The sequence below is a fragment of the Chiloscyllium plagiosum genome, chromosome 1 (genome assembly GCF_004010195.1).
Source record: "Chiloscyllium plagiosum isolate BGI_BamShark_2017 chromosome 1, ASM401019v2, whole genome shotgun sequence".
In the NCBI taxonomy this organism is placed as follows: domain Eukaryota; kingdom Metazoa; phylum Chordata; class Chondrichthyes; order Orectolobiformes; family Hemiscylliidae; genus Chiloscyllium; species Chiloscyllium plagiosum.
This window is the reverse complement of record NC_057710.1, coordinates 116058385-116082356: the sequence shown is the minus strand read 5'-3', so window position 1 is coordinate 116082356 and position 23972 is coordinate 116058385. Positions and strand designations below refer to the sequence as shown.

Sequence of the window (23972 nt, the reverse complement as noted above, 5' to 3'; positions counted from 1 at the left end):
GTCTGACCTGCTGTGCTTTTCCAGCAATACCCTCAACTCTGTTGATAATATTAGATTGACATAGGTATATATACACAGATTAGACATGCTGTTTATATCCTATTGTTTAGATAAACACACATCACAGATACACATAGACATGATTTTTCAAATAAATATTAGATGGATAGATACAGCTACAGGTAGATAAACAAGTGAATAAACAACACCCAGGTAACACAATAGCACCATTGGGTAAATATGAAGAGGGCCTAACACTGATGAGACAAACTCCAACAAAAAAAAACAAAAATTCCAGCACAACACTTAATAAACAATGTCGCTCCACAAAAACACCATTGACCTAATCACATAATTCAATGTCGGTGTTTCCAGGCTGGTGTGTAAACATATCAATTTTTGTGACAAGATTGTCAGTTGAAGGTGGGAATGAGGGGTGGGGGGGGGGGGGCACACTCAAAAATCCCAGTCATAAGAGCCCTTCCAGAGCTGGGATAGTCAAGGTATTTGCATCTGTGCCACTGCAGGAAAGGGAGTAAAAACCGAACAACGAACACATTAACACGTAAGATAAACCGTTTTAGGCGCAGCTTTGCTTCCTGAGTTTTGGCAGTCGAACTGGGTGGTCCGTGTTCATTTCAGCAGTTTAGCCTTCCTCTGGTGCAGCTCACAGCTCCTAACCAATAGAGAGTGGGCGGCCTGAGAAACGTGATAAATTATAACGTGTTCGTTTGTTTGCACAGCAATCAAGTCCCTAATTTATCGGCAGCAGAGTGTCAAATGGCGGAGAGCCCCACTCGGCCATCCTGCTTCTCCGAACTCGTCCCAGTATCTCTTAACCTTTTCACGGCAACCTCTCTATAAGCCACATACACACACATTTGGGCCGGCTAAATGTAAATATAATAGGGCTACCTAGAAACATTTGATGTACCAGACTGTTTGAATTAATCTTCGTGTATTTATTGATAACATTGAAATTGCCGCCAGTATAAAAGTTTTGGATAAGGGAAAATAGCATAAAGTGGGCCATTAGAGTCAAGTGTAAATTGTGATTGAAACTGCTGTTAATCCTTCATCGAATGGATCTTGCGTTCAGACAAAAAGAGGCCGGGGAGGCTTTGTCAGGTCGGCTCTCATCACCTGTTACATTTGCAAACATCTAAATTGATCTGGTGTAAAAAGAAAGTGGAAGGATGAAACGAAAGACGGAAGCGCACAGCTCACTTAAGTGCTGAGCACTCCGGTTTCTGACATGCAGGAGTAAAAAGGCGTGACTGAAGGACCCCTTGAGCGAGTGGATTGTGTGTCCGCGCCACGGTCAGAATCTCCCATTATGGCAAACCAAAGAAGCCATTGGCTTAGGGAGCAGGGGATATGTCACCCCAGTGAGAGGGAGACTTTTATCACAGGACAAGTCGCAAGTTGCCGATCATCGACAAAACACTACAGAAAAAAATGGTACCAGCATTATTCGCATGAATACAAAACACCTTTACCGTCAAACTGTTCAAATGCCAGTGCTATGATTGCAACCCCGCGAAAATAAAATGCAGGAATTGGAAAAACCAGCTTTCTCTTTACAAACAGTATCGAATCCTTCAAGAAAGTTCGAATGTTACAGTATGTTAACCTGTCCTATTGAAGGAACGAAAAAGCCACCACAGCCAAGTTCATGGAAAACGAGCCGGGTTGTGTTTGAACTGTTGCTTCACCTCGTCCTCACCCAGTCTGCAAACCTCTATGGGACACTGACAAGACATCCTACCGTCATTTACAGATAGACACATGCTCAGTACACTTTCTATAAGCACAAGGTCTATTTCAAGGTTTTGCACAAAAGTTCCCCAATCAACACTTAACGCATTGACGTGCAACCCATCTTCTTTCTGTATTTATGATGTGGAGATGCCGGTGTTGGACTGGGGTGGACAAAGTTAAAAATCACACAACACCAGGTTATAGTCCAAACAGGTTTAATTGGAAGCACTAGCTTTCGGAGCGGTGCTCCTTCATCAGGTGGTTGCGTATAACCTGGTGTTGAGTGATCTTTAACTTCTTTCTGTATGTATTACTTTGATGAACACAGTGCAGCCCAAAGCTTGAACAGCGGCTACAGGAGAGATGTACTGATTTATTTTCACAGAAACGAATGACGTGCAGCCTGCGTCCGCGGGTCAGGATTGCAGGTACGCGGTGAGAATAGTTTGGTCCTCGCCAATTTCTCAGCTAATAAACCCAAAACCCGAGCTGTCTTTGAGCTGCTTTCGCACGCCATCTAGAGTCTCTAACTTTCACACACGTGCTTTGTCAGAAATCATATCTTACATACATTTAAAAGTAATTTTAATCTCATTCATGAGAGTGAAAACAAATTCTGATTATAAATCGATGAAGACCTTTCCAATGTCTAAAGCGCTTCCTTTAAGCCAATCCTCAGCAGTTTTTCACAATTCAGCATGATTCTCAAAGGCAAAAGCAATATCTTTCTCATAATCTAAACATTTAATTAAACAAATATTTTAATAGATACTCAATGAGGATGTCTGTCATTTATACTCAACTACGCAGCTTTATGCTTTGGGCATACTGACTTTAGATAACTTGGAAACAGGCCCTTTATGCAGAACGGTACCCTTATGACAACTCAGTGAACTTGCGAAGCTAAAAATCAAACAACACCAGGTTATAGTCCAACAGGTATAATTGGAAGCACTAGCTTTCAGAGTGCTCCTCCTTCATCAGGTGCGAAGCAGCAGCATCATAAATAGGAACAATGGCCATTGGGCCCTTTCAATCGTGAGAGAACCGTAGAATAGGATTGCCCCAAGTGTTTCAATCTGCACCGAATATCTACTCCCAGGCTTCCTCAAACCAGCAGCTTGAACTAAGAGAACAAACGATAATTTGCATGTCGCAAGTCACTTAAGAGAGACTGAAGAGGCTCGCATTGTTTTCTTCAGAGCAGGACAGACTGAGAGGGGACCCGAATGAGGTGGATTGGATTATAAGGGGCATGGACAGAGTGAATAGCAAGCAGTTGCTCCCCATAGTTGAAAGGTCAATCACAAGGGGGCATAATTTTAAGGTGAAGGTTTGGAGGGAATTTGAAGGGGAAAACATTCACCCAGATGTTAGTGGGAATCTGGACTGCAGTGCCTGGGAGAGTTAGCAGAGGCAGAAAACCTCACAACCTTTAAAAAATTATTAGCTGAGCACTTGAAATGACATAACATTTCAGATTATGGGCCAAATGCTGGAAAGTAGGACTGGTGAAAATGGGCCCATGCAGACTCAATCGGTCAAAGGGCCTCTTCTGTGCTCTATGACTCCATTCTACAACACATCAGGCAAACACTGACATTTGATGTACAGAATAATCAGTGTGGTATTAATTTAATCTGATTTTCATTGCAAAAAACAAATAAGGCAAGAGACAAATTTCAGGTCTATAAATGCCATGGGCCTTAACATTTCATTGTGTAGTGATTATATTTTTAGCCGAGGGGTACCTTTTTGACTTCAAAATAGCATCAGAATGATACATGTGTGCACACTTGGGGTGCTGTCCTAGATGAAAGTCCTGTTGGTGATGTGGGTAGTATGGGCACAGGGGGTGCATGTTAGAGTCCAAAACATGAAACACACTGACACCAAAGTTACCATTCTCAACTACAACACTTAAACAACTACCTTGTGATCTTGTGCAACTGAGAAGATAATCAGCAGCATGGTCCAACTGTTGTACCATTTAGAAGAATCAATAACCACTATCAGGTCAGTTGATGATTGATTTATAGTGGTTGTTACTATTTTGGTGGTTTATACTGCTACCTAAAATTGAATTCTCTCAGGAGTAGTGTGACATATGATAATGCCATTGCCTTTCACTTCATTTGCTTTTGCTTCCAGTCATGTGTGTTGTATTTGTATCCCATTTGAACGACAGTATGGCAAAAGAATAAGGAAATGTGACACAGATTAAAGAAGGAGGAGATGGACGGTGAGAGGGCACACAGAAGAGCCAGGAACCTCAGGTAGCAAATCTCCAACCTTGACCTCAATGAAAAACAGTATGTGTGACATTTCTGAAGGAGAGTCATATTGGATTTGAGACGTTAACTCCATTTCTCTCTCCACTGATACTGCTAGAGCTGCAGATGATCTCCAGCAATCTATCTGCTTCAGATTTTGAGCATTCACAGTATTTTGCTTTTACTTGCATGACATTTCCATTTGACTAAGCTGGTGCTCACTGAACCTTTTCTTTAACCCATTACCATTGCAGCTTCAAAATAGGATGAGTCACATTGCCTTGGAATTGAAGTGGCCGCTGTAATTGAGGCAAGTTAGAGTGAGAAGTGCAGATGTCTGTCCTTCATCAGTTAGCACATGTCACCTGCATTCCTGCAAAGGAGAGGGAAGTGGGTCAGTGAATATGGTACAATGTGCTTGGTTGTTCTGATTCCCTGTTGAATATCTAGTGGATCAGTGAGGTTTGGGTGTGTGTCTTGCAAAAGGAATCCAACAATTTCCCGTATAATTCATAACTGGCTAATAAAAGGAGGAATGGAACTGATATATAGATTGTTATATATGTGGAGATTTACATACGGAGGCAAGAGTGTTGTTGAAGGATTAAATGATCATTTTGCATCTTTCTTTAGTAAGGAAGAAGACACTGTCAAAGTCACAGTGAAAGAGGAGGTAGCTGAGACACTGGGTGGACTAAACATTGACAAGTAGTGGTATTAGATTGGCTGCAGTATTTAAAGTTGAAAAGTCACCAGGACCTGATGATATATATCTAAGAAAGTAAAAGAAACAATTGCAGACAACTGGCGATTGTCTTCTAATCTTCCTCAGATATGGAACTGGTGCCAGAGAAATGCAAATCTTACTTTGTTGAAGGAAGAATGTAAGGATAAGCACTGCAGCTACATGCTAGTCATTTTCTTCTCAGTGGTGGGAAAGTTTTCAGAAACTTTGAATTAAGGCAATATTAACAGTCACACAAACAAGTGTGGATTAATTAAAGTATGCCAGCATGACTTTGTTCAAGGTAAATTGTCTTTAACTTGATCAAGTATCTTGATGAGTTTACAGAGAGGGTTGATGAGCGTAATGGCATGATGTGCATGAATTTTCTAAAGGCATTAAAAGTGCCACTTAACAGGTTTGTCACTGAGATGGAGCCTATGGAGAAATGGAGAATGACAGCTCAGATGGAAAATTGGCTGAGTGACAGGGAACAGGCTTTCATTATGAATGATTGCTTTTCAGACTGCAAAAATTTGTGTAGTGGGATTCTCAAGGGCTTGTGTTACAATACTAGCTTTACTTGATATGTATTATTGACCTAGGCTTTGTTGTACATAGCATAATTTCAAATTTTGTGGATAACAAAACTTGAAAATATTGGGGACTGTGAGGAGTGTTACCATAAATTTCAAGGTGGAATACACAGAATGGTTGAATGCCTGAACAAATAGCAAATTTAAAGCAATAATGCATGAAGTGATTCATTTTGGTACAAAGCAAAAAAAAGTTAACAATTCTAAAAGGGGTGTAAGAAAGAGGGACCTCAATGTATATGCAAACAAATTATTGCAGGTGGCAGAGCAAGTTGCGGAAGTGATTAATAAATCATATGGGTCACTGGGCTTTATAAATCAGAATATTGATCACGAAAACAAGGAAATATGGTAATTCTGTATAAAACACTGGTTTAGCCTCAACTGGAGTAAGCATTCAATCTGGACATTACATTTTAAGCACTTGAGATGGTGCAAGCAAGTTTAATGTGCGTGTTTGCTGGGATATGGTATTTCTTTTGGTTGGATAAGATGGAGAAATCAGACTGTTCTCTTCTCAGATGGGAAGATCGAGAACATGTGATCAGCACATTTAAAGTCATAATGGGCTGGGAGACAGTCGATGAGGAGAAACTCTTTCCATTTTGGTAGAATATCCTGAGCCAGAGAACCCTGACTGAGGTGATTGGCAAAATTAGCAAGACCAACACGAGGAAAGACATTTTTATTCAGCAAGTAGTTAGAACCTGGAATGCAGTGCCTGAGACTGTGACGGTATTAGATTCAATTGAGATCTTTAAATTAGAATTGGATATGAAGCAGCTATGTGAAGCAGCTCTATGGAAAAAAGTTGGAAGGGGAACTCGACGAGTTGCTGTTACAGAGAACTTGCAAAGACACTTATGTTTAAATAGTGATTGATGTGAGGTTGCTTGAAGTTGAGTGCTGGGGCTATGTTTCATTGAGCAGTGTGAGTCTAAAGGTGCAGTTACATCAAGCTGGCATTTGAAGATGCATTAATTGTCCTTGACCAGTCATGCAATACCATCAAACTACTTGCTGTGCGGCTTTCATACACTTGGAATCAAGCTGCTGGCATTGACAGAATTGCTATCTGGCCCTATTGCCTTTGAAGTGTTTGCTTAGACTACTGTTCCCTTGGTGGTTGAGGACCTCTCCTGTTGAACATCAGTTCCTCTTCTACATAAGACTTTCACCAAGCCACTTTCAACACCTGCTCCAATCCAAGTTTAAGAGGTGAGGCTGGATTTATCTCGTTACAGTTAGTTTGAACATATGTGAATTTCTTCTAAAATGTGTCTCTGCTCTGGCAGCAGTCACTCAACAGCATAATTACTGTTGACTGCATAACATAAATGATCAGGCAGTACAAAAGTTTCATGTTGCTTACATCTTGCATCATAGTCCCCAAATCTCTCGGGTATTTTTGCGGTTTTAAAGTTACAGTTATGCTATGTATAATTGAGATGATTTAATTGAAGGTCTGTTGACAGAATTAGAATGTGAGTATACAAGTGACAAGTTTCAAGCCAAGACTAGAGTTTGGAAAAGCATGTTCCTCTCACCATTCCTGGTAGATGTGCAGAACAAATGCTTGACAAAAGCATTTAATGTTGGTAATTAATATCTTTGAAGTCTAATTAAATAAAAGATTATATATCATTACGTTCATGCTTTGTAGAACAACTGAGTCTCTGTGTATTGAGCTCAATAAAATGTCAGTTGTGGAAAGCAGCAATCAGTTAAATGATGCAGGTTGTAATGTTAGATTGATAAACTGAAGTTTGGCTAGATTCTGCTAGAAGGCAGACAAATATATCACTGAGACTGATCTTTCTTTTAGAAACCTGGCCTGGAGTTGTTCAGCTTTTTCAATAGATTGGATAGGTTGGATGGAATACATGTGTGCAAATTATACACAGTGTCTATTGACATCATTGCACCAGCCAATGAGGTGGATGTACTGTAAAGCATACAAAAGACTGACAATTAATATTGTATCATTCACCAAGCAAATATTTAGTAGATCCTCTTTAAATGAAGTTAAAAATCACATAACACCAGTTTATAGTCCAACAGGTTTATTTGGAAGCACTAGCTTTTGGAGCGCTGAACAAAGAAAACAATGAAAATTTACGGCCCAGGAACAGGCCATTTGGCCCTCCAAGCCTGAACTGATCCAAATCCACTGCCTAAGCCTGTTGCCCAACTCCTAAGCATCTGAATTCCTCTGCTCCCCAACTACTCATGCATCTGTCCAGACGCATCTCAAATGAATCTACCATGCCTGCCTCTACTACCTCTGCTGGCAACACATTCCAGGCACCTACCACCCTCTGTGTAAAGTACTTGCCACGTATATCCCCCGAAAACTTTTCACCTCTCACCTTGAAAGTATGACCTCTCGTTATTGAATCCTTCACCCTGGGAAAAAGCTTTCTCTATCTACCCTGTCTATGCCAGAGTAGACAGAGATAAGCTTCTTCATCAGGTGGTTGTGGAGCAGGACCATAAGACACAGACTTTAGAGCTTAAGTCTTTCATCCTTTAGAATGAGCATGTTAAATGACACATCGTAGCTAACAGTCTACAGTGTCCATTTATGAAAGGAATAAGCATGATGGATTGAATGGCCCTCTTGAAATGCATATTTTCTTTCATCTCTTTCTTGTGTCTCATGCACTGAAAGATATTTACACTTAAATTTTAATATTAGATTTTTTGTTTTAAATGCTGCTGTATCCCCAACTTATCATCATATATAGTCATTCATAATGATATGCAATAATTTTAGGCTAATACCCTATGAAAGGCCTGTTATGTTTTTCTTTTTATAATGGTGAATAAATGTCCTTTCTCCACAATGCCAGCTTCTCAGGAATTTGGTCATATTCAATTTTTAACATAATCATCACAAAATTTTAAGCATAAGATAGAAAAGTCTTGGATTAAGTCACAACTGACTTTACTAACGACTAATTATATCAAGGATGAAAGACCAGTTATGTAGAGAGTCTAGAGGAACTGGAATTGTTTTTTTTAGATTCCCTAAAAACCATTTGGTCCAACAAGTCCACACTGAGTCTCCGAAGATTAAGCCTCCTCGATCCATTTCCCTTTAACTAATGCATCTAACACTATGGGCAATTTAGCATGGCCAATTCACCTGACCTGCACATCTTTGAATTGTGAGAGGAAACAGGAGCACCCGGAGGAAATCCATGCAGACACAGGGAGAATATGCAAATTCCACACAGACATTCACCCATTTTTCTGAGAGCAGAAAAGATTAAGGGAAGATTTAATGGAGACATTCTAAAATATGAGGCATTCTTATAGAATAGATAAGGAGAAATTATTTACACGATTATTCATATTTCAGTAATTGAAAAAACAATCAATAGGTTTTTATACAGTTTTCTTTTCACATGGTGAATCATTATAACCTGGAAGATATTGCAAGAAAAGCTGGTGAAAACAAATTCAAGGGTACCTTTCAAAAGGTATTTAAATATGTACTTGAAAAGAAACATCTCCAGGACTATGGGTTATGAGTGGAATTAGTTGGACAGCTGTCACATGTATGATGGGTCAAATTATCTCCTTCTATGCTGTTGGACTCTATTGGCAGATTGTTCCCTCAATGGATGTGGTGAGCAAGATGTCAAAAAGGAGAACTAATTGGGTGACTTGCCCCTGGAAAGAAACTTAGCCCTGTCATCACTTTTGCAATTAAACACTTAATGAGAGGGTCCATAGGTCATTTTCTTAACAAACAATTAAGGCCCTTTAAGTGGCCATTTAATCATCACTTAATAGCCTCAACTCACTGTCTTCCGAATACCTCCTAGTGGTCGAGTAAGGTAGATGACAGGTAAAACAGATGGTGAGTTTCCTGACTGGGAATCCAGGGTGACTTGTCTTCTGAGTTTGGGGAGTGGCTCCAATTGAATCCACAATTCCACTGATCAATTGGATGTATGGATGACAAGCAAAAGGGTGACAGGCAAAAAGCCATCCCCCTGCCCTTATGTCCAACACCCCCCCCAAGTCCTCCTTCCCACAAGCCCCACCCCATGAGAAGAAGAAAAAATTGCCTTCACTTCTCACCGTTGGGTGGACCCCTAGAGAAGGTCTCAACCAGCAGCCCTTAAACACAGAGCAACTAACCTGTGATTGACCAACAGTTTCTGGCAACTTGACACACCAATATGGAGCACTGGATGTGATAAGAATGTACACTACCTATCAGCTCTTCGTGAGTATGTTAGTGAGGGCAGGTATCAGTAATCACCCAACACAAGGGAAATAACACTGCTGTGCCAATTCATCTTGAATTGTCTTACACATAACAAACAATTATACGTCTGTGAGTAAGTTTCAGGTTTGTAATCAAATAGGGTTCAGCTAATATCAAATGATTAAACCTACTGCTCTTTCTCCTTCCCTGGTGCGTTATTTTCTTTATCAAGTTGAGGATGCCAGTAATTCTGTTTCTAACGTTTGGAAATTACATGTGTAAAACATTAGGTTGGGAAGTTATGAAACATAAATTACTACAGATTAGAAGAGGGATATGGAAGCAACCCTCCAAAAGCCAACCAAAGCAGTCCAAGCACCATTAGAGTCAAAATGAGACAAACGTCCTTGAGATCAAATATTCCGAGCATGTTCTCTTAGATCAAAGAGTGGTCCTGATAGAGTGTAAAGATATACTTCATGACGCAGAAAATTATGGCAAATTTTATGAACATTGGGAGCTGACTGAGTATGATATTGATCTTCATTCGGGTAGCATTATGATTCCACCTATGATGATACTAGATCAGTCAGATCCAGAGTGGCTTGATAGATCATAAACTTTCTTTTTCTTTTTTTTTTCAGGAAGGTCACTCATTGAACATATTCACAGCACATTGCAAATTCACTTTTAACAAAAGAAAATCAAGGTTTATTATGCAAAAGGAAAAGAAAAGCATCAATTATATTACTATAGTTCATTACAAATATATACAGTTTTGGAACAATCTCGTTACAAGCATTAGAAGGAAAAATTCATCCGTTTTTCCATAGCAATAGCCTTGCAGACATTCAAATTTCAGTGAAGTGTCATCTTTTTGCTCAGCTAGCATGGCTGTAATCTGTTTCCATTTCACAATTTTCCATACAATCGCTCAATACTACTTTCTTCAATTAATGTCTATCCATGAGATTTTTAAAACAATCTGTTCACTCAGCTCTGAACTCATGTCTTCAACGGCATGATAGGGTGTATTCCTGTCTGAAGTCTTCACCGTTATCTACTTCTAAAACTTTATTCCTATTGACTTTTAAACAACTCAGGCCTTATCCACAGCTGTAACTGCTTGAAAACTGCATATAATAATATCTCTACTCTTAGCAACCCCCTCTTCTCTTTGAATAAATCTGCCTCTGGTCTTCACTCCCTCTCTGGATCATAAACCTCAAATCACAACAGAAGAAACATGTTAACATATAAACCAAATGAATACATAACAAACTTATAAAAAAAAGTTTGAAATCAATTGCCTGTAAAGAAATAGTTGGTTTGGGAAAAATCAAGATAAAAATCAAATTGGAGCTGGTCAGAAAGTCTAATTTAGTGAATATATTTCTCAAAAATAGTTATTGGGAAAAGATTCAAAGCATCTGAAATGTTTAAACAGACATTGTGAAGTGAACGTTTGAGAAAAATGTCTGCCTTGTGTCATTATGGATCAGACTCAATGGGCTGAATGGCCTACATCTGCTATTGCATATTATGGTCTATTACAGCATCATATACTATGTCTGACACTAATGCGAATCCATTATAGGCAAGGCATTCTTGCCTGAGACATTCAGAGCATTGAGGATTCTATTTCAGCATAATATCTTTGACTACACATACAATAACGCACTTGCCCTTATAGACAAGGTTGTCATAAAAGCTTTCAATGAAAACTGGCTACATATTGAAATTATTATATTATACATGATGCATATTTTCCTAGAAAATGATCATCATTACATAATGAGTGAAACTATTTTATTGGTCTCCTACTTCTTATGAGAAAATCCCATCCTGCAACATTCTGCTAGCTATGATGGGGCCAATGTTTTGCATGCATAACTGCATTAATGGGTTAGTCACTGAGCTAAAATTATTATTTGAATCTCTATTATGCTATAAACATAAAATGTTGAATGGTGCTTGAATTTTCAATCCATTACTGTAAGGAAATGAAACCTGCCCATTGCAACCTACTGTGCAGAACTCCGTCCAGAAACACACATTTTATTTCCACACAGTAGGAAACAAAGAATTCAAAGTTTTTAAAAAGTATCTACATGGAATAATGGCATTGAAAATTCAACTCAATTGCATGAGTCACTATTGAAATCAGCCATGTCTGTTTATGAGGTAACACTAAGTCTCTGGGCTGAGGACAGAGTCAGTTCATTTCAGAAAACCAAGCAGGATAGTAAATCTCATCCATGCTCAGGATCATGCTTTTTTAAAATTTTAAAGAATAATTCAACTAATATTTTCATGTGTGTCATCAAATAACATTTACTTAATAATACGATTGATATCTCATCATATGAGATATCAATTCATTCAGAAATGCCCTTTGCGACTTTTTGATTTCATGTGCAAAATACGGAGTGGTTCCTAATCTGCAGCTCTTGATGGCTGTTCATGATAAATACCCCTTTGTGCTGTGAGTTTATGCAGTGCACACAAGGAAAGCCTTAGATTTGATTAACGGTACACACTGAGCTGGTAACTGTCAATCAGGATAGCATTACGCACTGGAACTTGTCTCCGTTTTCTCAGACTATAGACAAGAAAAAGGCCCTCTCTCCTCATTTCTGATTGTTACACTGATCATTCTCTTATTCATGCTAAAGATGCTCATTTGTGAAACAACTGAGAACAGGATCTGGCTCATTGTCCAGTAGTAAAGGTGATCAATGATCAATTGAATAAATTACTACTTTTAAAAAAATGGGAGGTGAGAATGAATTGGCATGAAGACTGTTGCTGTGTCATCATAGTCTTACCAGACCATAGGGGCTGCTCTCGTTAGAGAGAAGCAACTGGTGGCGATTTAACCTGAGGGCCACCAGACCTAAGGCAAGGGAAGAGGTTGAGAAGGAGAGTCCTGCATCGTAACCTCAAACCAGTGATAGGAATTGAACTCATGCTGTTGGTATCACATTACTCTGCAAACCAACAATCCAGCCAACTAAGATAAACTGATTCCAGGAATGAAGACCAGAGAAAGATTTTTTTTGTTGTGCACACTGTCTCTGAAATGAATTACAATCTTGTCTCAGGTCACCTGCTTCTAAAAGCATTATTTATGTTTTGTGGCTTCTGTCCATTTGCTAATCAACCTGCTCAGGAGCGTTATTTCACACCACTGGCACAGGTCAGACTTGAACCCAATCCTACTGGCTCAAAGGTAGGGATACTACCACTGTGCCACAAGATCCCTAGACTTGATCACTCCAATGAAGGCCTGGCCAACCTTCACATTCTCCCATCTACAAAACAATGTCATTCAATACTCTTGCTGTGCATGTACTTAAAGGTGCCAAATCCAACATCCTTCTCATTTTTCCTGCTGCTGCATGAATCTTTGAGGTTCCTGCACAGCAGCAGCCTTTGGAAGCAGAAGCTGGGCATTGGCATGCCAATTGGCATACGTGGAACACAGAACAATTTAAAGGGAACATTGGCCAAGTCTCATTCACTCATCAACTTTGTCCATGTTGACTGCCTAATATTGCCTTCTGGGGCTAGGTGTCACATCTTACTTTATAATGTTTTGCAAAATGGCTTAGGGTAGTTTATTACATTACAACAGGATTACAAGGTGTTGTTGTACTGAGAAGTTAAAATGTGAATATTTGTAGACCTGGTGATAGCTTAAGGAGTTCCTGAATTATTAAGAAATATAAGGAAGTATAATGACAAATACTATTCCAAAATATAGCTTTTTTTTTTGCAAAAGCCCCAAACAGCTCAACAAATAGATTACATCAATTATAACATAAATACTATACAACTCAAGCTATGTAAATATAAAATAGCACAGGGTTGAGCTGAATTGGAATGAACACATTGTGTCAGAGCATTAATACTGATGAATAATATATATCTGGAATTTATCAAGTACAAGAGAACAATTGGTATTTGATTGATGTGTAATGTTGAAAGATATATCATCTAACATTCTGACATGCATCTGTGCAGTTTATAGGATATCACTGTCAGAAGATCAGGAATTATAAGTACTTTGAAAATGTTACATTTGCACTCACATCATCAATCACTGAAGTTTAACCATGTAAATTAAATATAAATCTTGTTTAATGCAGATGTAGTTACACAGGGTCTACAGACAAGTGGCATTTCTGAGGTTTGACTTCATGAAATTTTACCAATAATTTAGCTTTGATACACTCATTTTATGAGTTTCCTAAAAAAACTCATGTGGTGGCATGGCACAGTAGTTAGCACTGCTGCCTCACAGTGCCAGGGACCTGGGCTCGATCCCATCCTAGGGTGACTATTTTCATGGAATTTACACATTCTCCATGCATTTGTGTGGGCTTCCTGTGGGTGCTCCAGTTTCCTCCCACAGTACAAAGATGCACACGTTCAGCGGATTGGCCATGCTAAATTATCCATAGTGTCCAGGGATGTGTATGCTAGGTGGGTTAGACAGTGGAAGGGGGTGGGATGCTCTTCAGAAGGTCAGTGTGAACTCAATAGGCCAAATGGCCAGCTTCTACACTGTAGGGATTCTATGACTTTGCTGTGGGCTCATGACCCCAGTGGACCAAATGGGAATCTGGAACCAGCAGTGTGCTCATTGTTGCCATTTTGTGGGTGTGGTTTCCCACAAAAGGAAGGTGGACAGGCCATTGATACTGTGAGCTCCACTGGACTACTAGCAGTTCTGACTGCCTCAGTAGTTCTGCTGGGGGAGGTGGTGATGCTGAGGCAAGTTGGAAACAGTGAGGATACCCTAGTGTGAGGCACCCTTGTTAGCCTACATAGCAGCCCATGAATAAACAGGATCTCGGCCATTGGATTGGGTTTGACCACAGCTGTGGCCCTCAAACCTGTAGCTGTATGAAGCCTCCAACTCTGAAGAAGTAAGGGAGGAGCTTCAGTTGAGCTGATGGCTTCTGCATTTTCTGCGCATTCTTGGAGGGGGCATTGAAGGGGCACTCCATGGGTAATAAATTCCTGCATCCACTGAGATTTTAATAATCAATTCCATGGTACAGGTAGCCATCTTAACTCAGCAGCCCCACAATTTCCTGGATGCCTGCCAACAACCCTGTCTTCATGGGGCTGGAAAGATCCATCACCCAGATTCTGTATTAATTAGTACCACTAAAAATGGCCATACTTAAGGAAATCAGAGGAACAGCTGTTGGCATTGCAATATACATGATATAGTTCACAGCCTTGTGATGTTATATTTGTTTTATTTCAATCTGGAACAGAGATATTTATACATTTCTAAAAGCATAGACCATTTTCGGCATTTGCCAACATAGCATTAACATCCTTATGTTCTCACAAGAGTTGAAGCTTTAAATTCCCTTCAGCATTCATTTAAATGTTGGTTATGGAGAGTGGGGTCCAGTAGTTACGGAGGCATAGAGTTGTAGACTCATATAGCATGGAAACTCGTACACGCCGACCAGCTATCCTAAACTGATCTCAACTCATTTGTAAGCATACCCCTCTAAACCCCTCCTATTCATATATCAATCCTGATGTCTTTTATATGTTACAACTCTATCAGTCTCCACCACTTCCTCTGGCAGCTCATTCTATACATGCACCACTATCTGCGTGAAAATGTAACCCTTAGGTCCCTTTCAAATCTTTCCCCTCTCATCTTAAACCTATGCCCTCTAATTTTAGACTCCACAAAACTAGAGGAAAGACCTTGACTATTTATCTTATCTGTGCCCCTTATGATTTTATAAACCTCGATAAGGTCACCCCTTCACCTCTAATGTTCCAGGGGTAAAAAAGCTCCAGACTATTTTGCCTCTCACTATAGCTCAAATCCTCCAATCCTGGCAACATCCTTGTAAACCTTTTCTGCACCTTTCATTTTAACAACATCTTTCTTATAGAATAGTGGCCAGAATTTTATGCAGTATTCTAGCAGTGGACTCCCTATGTCCTGTATAGCCACAACATGACCTAGAATTTCTTTCAAGAGACTTAGGCCAACACCAAAGTTAATTATTTATTGGTCGGTTCCACATAAATTTGCTAAATGGTCAATAAAGTAGCTGAGAGTTGTTGTTAATTTATTAGGCTGTATTTTCATACAACTCCATTAGAGACACAAAGTAAGTAAAAGAAAAGGCGGACACTGTTTCTGTTATCCACAAAAACACTAATCAAGCAATAACATATTGAATTATTTTTGCAAAGGTAAGTACATACAATATTAGTAAATGACTATTAACATTTTTAATTGCATTAAAACAAAAAGGAAAGCAAAGGGAAAAGCTGGTTAACTTTTTCAATTCTAGTAGAAATATTGCCATCTTGTGGCTAATTTATATTGTACACGTTCCATTTTAAGATCATTGCAGTTGTTGGATTGCAACCTTAGATTATGTTTTACATCTTCATATAATTTAATGCTCTTCTTAACAGCCACATTTTCTTCACTCACAACAAATTTCAATTCACTCAAACCTCCACGGCCTTTTTTTCTCTCACATTTTGCCTACGGTCCCACCTTCACTCACTCTGTAAAGATTGAATTTGTTTTAAGTCTCTCATCTGCACTGTGCAAAATAAGACAAGAATATCAGTTTACACTGAATATAGTAAGCATTCTGCATGCATTCCTTTAAAACTATTCTTCAGCCTGATCTATATTTAAATATGATTAGCTTTACCACGAAGGTTAAGTTGTTTTTTAAAAATTATTTGGAAACACTCAAGCGTGTTTGTAGATAGGGGCTGAATATATTTTTTAATATACTTATTTTATACTTAAATAAAATTTTTATATTCCCATTCAAGAATGTATCTTAACTACTGTCCTATCTAATCTTCATATTTCTCTCGCACATGGTATATGAGGTTATTTCTCTCCTAACTTTTTTGCCCCTCCTGATACTTTGACTGGTTTACCAACTGCTGATCCCATGTCATTATTCACGTTCTTTGCTATTTTATCCACCTGTCTATTATTCATGTGAATTGGTTGGACATTCAGCCTTTCCTAATCTCATCCTCCTCAACAAACATTCACTTACAAGAAAGGTCGCTAAGTAGAGATCACATTTGATTTGTTATTCTGGAACGAGGAACCATGGAAACATGTATCATGATTGCTCAGGCTAAAACCAATTAAGCCAGCTTAATTTGCTAGAGTGTATCTGAGAGCATCTTCATCTGATTGGTTCAATTACACAGTAGAATAACTCACCACTTTACTTCTTACTACAGATTCAATACTGCAAATTCAAATTGATTCTGGCATTATTCTGTCATGACTTTGGCAGGATAAGTCAAAATATTTAAGACCATGGATACACTAAGGTTTGACCAAGCAGCAAGCATTCCAAACTCGCATTATTAGGACTGAAGCCTTTGACACTCTTGTCTTAATGTCTTGAGGTAGGTTGGGGATTCCTTGTGTTAGGAGTTACAGTGCAGTTGGTCTTCTGTGAGAACTGACTTTGCTTTACACCTGGTCGATTAGCCCAGCTGATGGGGCCCACTAGGAGGTTAGGTTGGGATTGCAGATTAGGCCTTTAAAGATCTGGCAGTGGTTATTACTTATAACTTCGAAGTGGTACAGTCATTTGGTCAAGTATCAACACTGACCTTACCAACACCACAAGACCAGCTTAGTCATCAGGTCTCAGCTTCCTTGCTATTAATGTGGCCACACCAGGTGTAACCCTGATGATAGTAAAACAATTAAGACCCTGACTCCATGAATGCCATAGGTCAAAATGAAAAGGCTGGAGCATTTATATAGTCATGGAGTCATAGGGATTTACAGCATGGAAAGAGACTCTTTGGTTCAACTCGTCCATGCCGACCAGATATCCTAAATTAATCTAGCCCCATTTGCCAGCACTTGGCGCATATCCCGCTAAACCCTTCCTATTCCTATACCCATCCAGATACCTTTTAAATGGTGTAATTTTACCCTCCTCCACCACTTCCTCTGGCAGCTCATTCCATACACACACCACCCTTTGCATGAAAACATTGCCCCTTTTGGTCCCTTTTAAATCTTTCCCCTCTCACCCTAAATGTATGCCCTCTAGTCCTGGACTCCCCCAACCCAAGGAAAAGGTTTTGTCTATTTACCCTATCCACCCCCCCCTCATGATTTTATAAACCTCTATAAGGCCACCCGTCAGCCTCTGACACTCCAGGGAAAAGACCCATCTTGGATGTTACTCCAAGAAGAAGAAGAGAAATGTATTAAATATGTACAAGAAAATGTTCTTATTCAGTATGTAGATGTACCTACAAAGAAGATGCAAAAGCCGACCTAGTCTTGGAAAATAAGGCAGTGGAGGTGACTGAGGTGCCAGCGACCATAATTCTATTAGCTTTAAAATAGTCATGGAAAAGGGTGGTCTGGTTCTAAAACTTAAAGTTCTAAATTGGAGAAAGGCCAAATTTGATGGCTTTAGGCAAGAACTTTCAAAAGCTGACTGGAGGCAGATGTTCACAGATAAAGGGATGCTGGAAAAAGGGAAGCCTTCAAAAGTGAGACGAGTGTCCAGAACAATATGTTCTGGGTGAAAGCAAGGCTGGCAGGGGTAGGGAATGCTGGGCAACTAGAGAAATTGAGGCTTTGGTAAAGAAAAAGAAGGAAGCATATGGCAGAGATCGAATGAATCCTTAGAAAAGTATAAAGGCAGTAGGCGTATACTTGAGAGGGAAATCAGGAGGGCAAAAAGAAGACATGAAATAGCTTTGGCAAATAGGGTTAAGGAGAATCCAAAGGGATTTTATAAATACATTAAGGACAAAAGGGTAACCAGGGAGAGAATAGAGCACCTCAGCAAGACAGGCTTGTGGAACCGCAGGAGATGGGGGAGACACTAAGCAAGGTTTTTTACATCAGTGTTTACTGTGGAGAAGGACATGGGAGATTTAGAATGTGGGGAAATAGATGGTGGCATCTTGAAAAATATTCATATTACAGAGGAGAAGGTGCTGAATGTCTTAATATGCATAAAGGACCCGATCAGGTGTACGTTAGAACTCTGTGGGAAGCTAGGGAAGTAATTGCTGGGCCCTTGCTGAGATACTTATATCATCAATAATCACAAGTGAGGTGCCGGAAGACTGGAGGTTAGCTAACATGATTACACAATTTAAGAAAGATAGTAAGGAAAAACCAAGGAACTATAGTCCAGGGAGCTTGACATCAGGGGTGAGCAAGGTGTTGGAAGGAATCCTGAGGGACAGGATTTACACGTATTTGAAAAGGCAAGAACTGATTAGAGATAGTCAACATATCTTTGTGTATGAAAAACATGTCTCACTAACTTGATTGAGTTTTTTGAAGAAGTAACAAAGAGGATTGATGAGGGCAGAGCAAAGGATGTGATCTACATGGACTTCAGTAAGGTGTTTGACAAGGTTCCTCATGGTAGACTGGTTAGTAAGGTTAGATCAAATGAAATACCAGGAGAACTAGCCATTTGGATACAGAACTGGCTCGAAGGTATAAGGCAGAGGGTGTGTGGAGGGTTGCTTTTCAGACTGGAGGCCTGTGACCTGTGGTGTGCCATAAGAATAGGTGCTAGGTCCACTCCTTTTCATCATTTAGCTAAATGATTTGGATGTGAACATAGGAGGTATGGTTAGTAAGCTTGCAGATGACACCAAAATTGGAGGTGTAGTGGACAGCGAAGAAGGGTACCTTGATCAGATGGGCCAATGAGTTGAGGAGTGGCAGGTGGAGTTTATTTCAGATTAATGTGCATTTCGGAAAGGCAAATCAGGGCAGGACTTTTACACTTAATGGTAAGGAGAAAGTGAGGACTTCAGATGCTGGAGATCAGAGTTGAGAGTGTGGTGCTGGAAAAGCACAGCAGTTCAGGCAGCATCCGAGGAGCATTGGAGACTGAAGGGTGACATTATAGGTTTACAAAATCATGACGGGCACAGATTGTTGGGGGAGTCCAGAACTAGAGGGCATAGGTTTAGGGTCAGAGGGGGAAGATTTCAAAGGGACCAAACAGGTGACATTTTCATGCAGGGGTGTTGCATGTATGGAATGAGCTGCCAGAGAAAGTGGTGGAGGCTGGTACAATTACAAAAGGCATCTGGATTTGTTTATGATTAGGAAGGATTTAGAGGCGTATGGGCCAAGTGCTGGCAAATGGGACTAGACTAGGTTAGGATATCTAGTTGGCATGGACGAACTGGACTGAAGGCTCTGTTTCTATGCTGTGCATCTCTATGACTCTATGACTGAATGTGCTGTCATATGGATCTTTGGGGCTCTGATTTATACTGACAAGCCAGGAGTTCCTTCTTCTAAAACTGACACATTATGCAAAATTAGTGCATATTGCTAGCCAAGACTTTTTGTTTATCAAGTAGAAAGTTTTACTTCCAAAACTTTCAACATTTTCCTTTGAAGACTGAAGTTTTCACTTAAAGAAGCTGATAAACCTGATGCTGGACCAGTGAAGTCCTGAGGATCATGCACCAACATGATGCCATAGAGTAAAGTTTATTTTTTTGGCTAAGTCCGAGTTGTCTTACCCCCTTTTCTGCTTACATTGTATAGAGCACAGAACCACACAGCAGACTCTGTCCATACTCTAATGGAGGACCTCTTCATTCAACCAACCAAGACTAAACCAAGATAGTTTCAAGTAGTGGAACTGTGTGTTTAGCAACCTTCTACTCAACTAAACCTTCACTCTGGATGAGAGTGCTCCAGGAAGTGGTAATGGTAATCACAAATTATCTGATTATTGATCAATGCAAGCCCTTCCTATAGATGAATCCCACAGCATTGTGAAATGGTCATGTCAGTGTCACGTGTCTGCAGTCAATGATACCCAGCACCTGGAGGAAGCAAGTTATGTTTCTAAATCCTACTGCCCTAACTGCAGAAGTGATGCTGTCATCAGGAAACTAATTGGTCAATGATAATGGGCACTGGACTGATGATGAGTAAATGCATGACTGAGAGATTCCACACCGGTCACCCCTCAGTCCCTGGAAGGAGTCAGTGACATAAAGGTTTAAAGGAGCTGTCACCTTGGCAGCCATCGGGAGGGGATAGTCTCCCATTCCTGCAGCCTTCAGGCCCTACTCCAGTATCTGGCCCAGTTCTGTCACCATTGACTTAGTGCTGCGCTAATGGCCAGAAAATTAAGATGTGGTCCACCTGACTCCAACTTCGCTTTCTTATGTAGGCTGCCATAGCAATTAACATCCCATCAGCAGCAGCGGCTATCACTCTCGATGGAAAGGGCCCACATTAGGCGCAGAATGAGTTAAAGTTATTCTTAAATCTCAGGGCATTCTTTGGGAGTGAATCACGCAGGTGAGGGCTGTGCACACTTCCCTACACAGTGAGATGTAATGGGGGACATATCTCTATTGGACATCCACATTCTGCTACAGAAGGTGCAGTAGCTTGGTGATGGTGCCATGCCAGTTGAATAGCTACCACATGCCAGCAAAAATGGGCAAACCTGCACCATGCACCCACTTTAATCACTGAACCTCACTCACACTGCATTTCTCAGGCATCAGTGACACTTACATGATGGAGGTGGATTGAAACTTGTGTGGCTCACACAGGGCCCTTCAGGGTGGAACTAAAAGTGGTTCACTTCAGCCAGTACTGATAACTTCAATATTTTGAGGGGGCTTATATTCAGTTTGCAAGCACCAATGATGTGTAACAAATCGCCTTTGATCAGCAGCTGATCCTTAAGTACCACAATCTGAATGCATATGAAATGGTTGCAGCAATGATGGAAAATCCAATGCAGCTGCACTTTGCAAACAGCATCGTCATATTTTTGTTGGTGCAATGTCAAGGCACCCAGCAAATGTGGATCCTACACTGTCAGCCATCACGCTCACATTTACCCAGACCACCCTGGGCATTGTCCAGCTATTTTCTTGTAGCCCTTCACATCTAGAAAACAAAACGTGACTGCTGTTAAAGCAGATCACGATGGAAACTGTCAGCACTGGACCTTGCATACCAAAAAAAACTTCCATGTCCCTGATTACCTTGTACTCTGTCACCAGCCCATTTGGCCCATCTCTCCAATGTGGAGACCCATTATGTTGAACCTGGGGAGCTCTGTGCAGTCATTCGCTAATAATCCAGCTGCTTAGGCTGATTCTCTGGGGGTATAGGTTCAAATCCCAGCATAGCAGGTGGTAGAATTTAGGGGTTCTTATGATGTAGCAATTGTGTCATGATATTTATAGAGCCTGGGTAGCTCAGCTGGTAGAGCATTCAATTTTCAATCTGAGAGTCCAGGCTTCAAGTCCCTGTCTGCTGTTGTTTTGTCTTAGAGCAGAGGAAACTGAGAGGGGAGCATGATTGAGATGTATACAATTATGAAGGGCATAAATAGGTTAGGCCGAAGAAACTTTTCCATTTGATGGTTGGATCAATGACCAAGGGGATAGATTTAAGGTAAGGGCAGGAGGTTGAGAGGGGATGTGAGAAAAATGTTTATTATCGAGAGGGTAGTGGGAATCTGAAACTTGTAAAGGTAGTAGAGGCAGAAATCCTCATAACACTCAAGAACTATATACTTGCACTAGTGACGCCAAAATAAGCAAGGCTATGGGCAATTCATGGAAAATGGGAAGAACAGTTAGGTGCATATTTTTGATTAGCACAGACTCAATGGGCCAAAGGACTTATATCTGTGTCATGGATCTCTATAACTTTAAGGCTCTGACCGAACTTCCCCTTCAACTGTCCTCCCATACCCCCTCTCCCACTCCAAACACCAGAATTACACCTTGTTCCTCTATGTACTGGGACAGGTCCCCGGATTTTCTGTTTCCCTTCTCATCTCTGGCTTTAACGTACTACCCTTTATTCTGAGATTTAATATTTCTGAGTATGTAAGTTAGCTCACTGAGCATGAAGGTTTGTTTTCAGACATTTTGTCACCATACTAGGTAACATCATCAATGAGAGACTCTGGTGAAGCGCTGGTGGAACGTCCCACCTCTCTATTTATAGGTCTTGGTTTCTTAAGGTGGGTGATGTCATTTCTGGTTCGTTTTTTCCAAGGGAAGGTAGATAGGATCTAAATCGATGTTTATTGATGGAGTTCTGGTTTCTGTAATAATTCTCATGCACGTCTCTTTTTCGCCTGTCCTGGGATGTGTGCGTGTGTGTCCTTCTTTGTCTGCATGTATGGAAACTAGTGATAGTGGGTCATGTCTTTGGGTGGTTAGTTGGTGTTCATGTATCCTGGTGGCAAGTTTCCTGCTAGTTTGTCCGAAGTAGTGTTTTTTGCAGTTCCTGCATGGTATCTTGTAAATTGCGTTAGATTTGCTGGTAGTTTCAAATGGATCCTTTAGTTTCATTAGTCTCTGTTTAAGTGTGTTGGCAGGTTTATGGGTTACCATGATGTCAAGGGGTCTGAGGAGTCTGGAAGTCATTTCTGATATGTCTTTGGTGTAAGGTAATGTGGCTATAGTTTTTGGTTGCGTTGTGTCTGCTGTTTGGGTTTGTTTCTGAGGAATCGGTGGATTGTGTTGATTGGGTACCCCTTTTTCTTGAAAACGTTGTATCGATATTTTTCTTCTCCTTTTCTTCTCCGAGTACTTGGATGTTGCAGTGTGATGTAGCTTGTTGAAATAATGCTTAATGCAGGTATATTTGTGGGTGTTGGGATGATTGCTTCTGAAGTTAAGTATTTGGTCTGTGTTTGTTGTTTTTCTGTAGAAGCTGGTTTGAAGCTCTCCATTAACTGTACGTTCAACCGTCACGTCAAGGAATGGGAGTCTGTTGTGATTCTCCTCCTGTTTTGTGAGTTTTCTGCCTGTCAGGATATTGTTGAGTGCTGTATGTTTCCTCCAATTTGTTCTGTTTTACGATGATGACATTGCGGACCCAAAGTTTGAGTTGGATAGATGGGACGGCAGCTTGTTCAAACCTCTGCATTACTGCTTCCGCTATGAGCTGATATTGGTGATCCCATGGGTGTTCCATTGACTTGTTTGTAGGTTTTGATATTGAATGTGAAGTGGGTGGTTAGGCACAGATCCACTAGCTTGAGGGTGTTGTCTTTGCTGTCTGGTGTTGTGGTCCTGGTTTTCCTAGTAGTGATGCCAGTGTTTCTTTGGCCAGGTCGATGTTAATTGATGTGAACAGGGCTATAACATCAAAGGAGACCATTATTTCATCCTCTTCTATATTTAATATTTCTTTTAAAGAACATTTTTAAATAAGGTTTGCCTGTCAGTCGTCTATATTCCAACGAGGACAGGCCAAACCTATCAACCTCTCCTTATAAAACAGTCATGGAATCCCTACAATGCAGAAAGAGGTCATTTGACCCATTTAGTCTCCACCAACCCTCGAA

At 40.3% G+C, this 23972-nt stretch overlaps 1 protein-coding gene and 1 long non-coding RNA gene across 2 annotated transcripts in view; one reads left to right on the top strand and one right to left on the bottom strand.

Moving 5' to 3' along the window:
• Window positions 1-22311, top strand: LOC122552156. Its single transcript, XR_006312318.1, has 3 exons — window positions 1-12; window positions 6599-6601; window positions 21827-22311. It is a non-coding gene; the product is annotated as an uncharacterized LOC122552156 (long non-coding RNA).
• Window positions 1-23972, bottom strand: part of nkx3-2 (NK3 homeobox 2) — a 54608-nt gene that overhangs the window by 2860 nt on the left and 27776 nt on the right. The window lies entirely within an intron of this gene.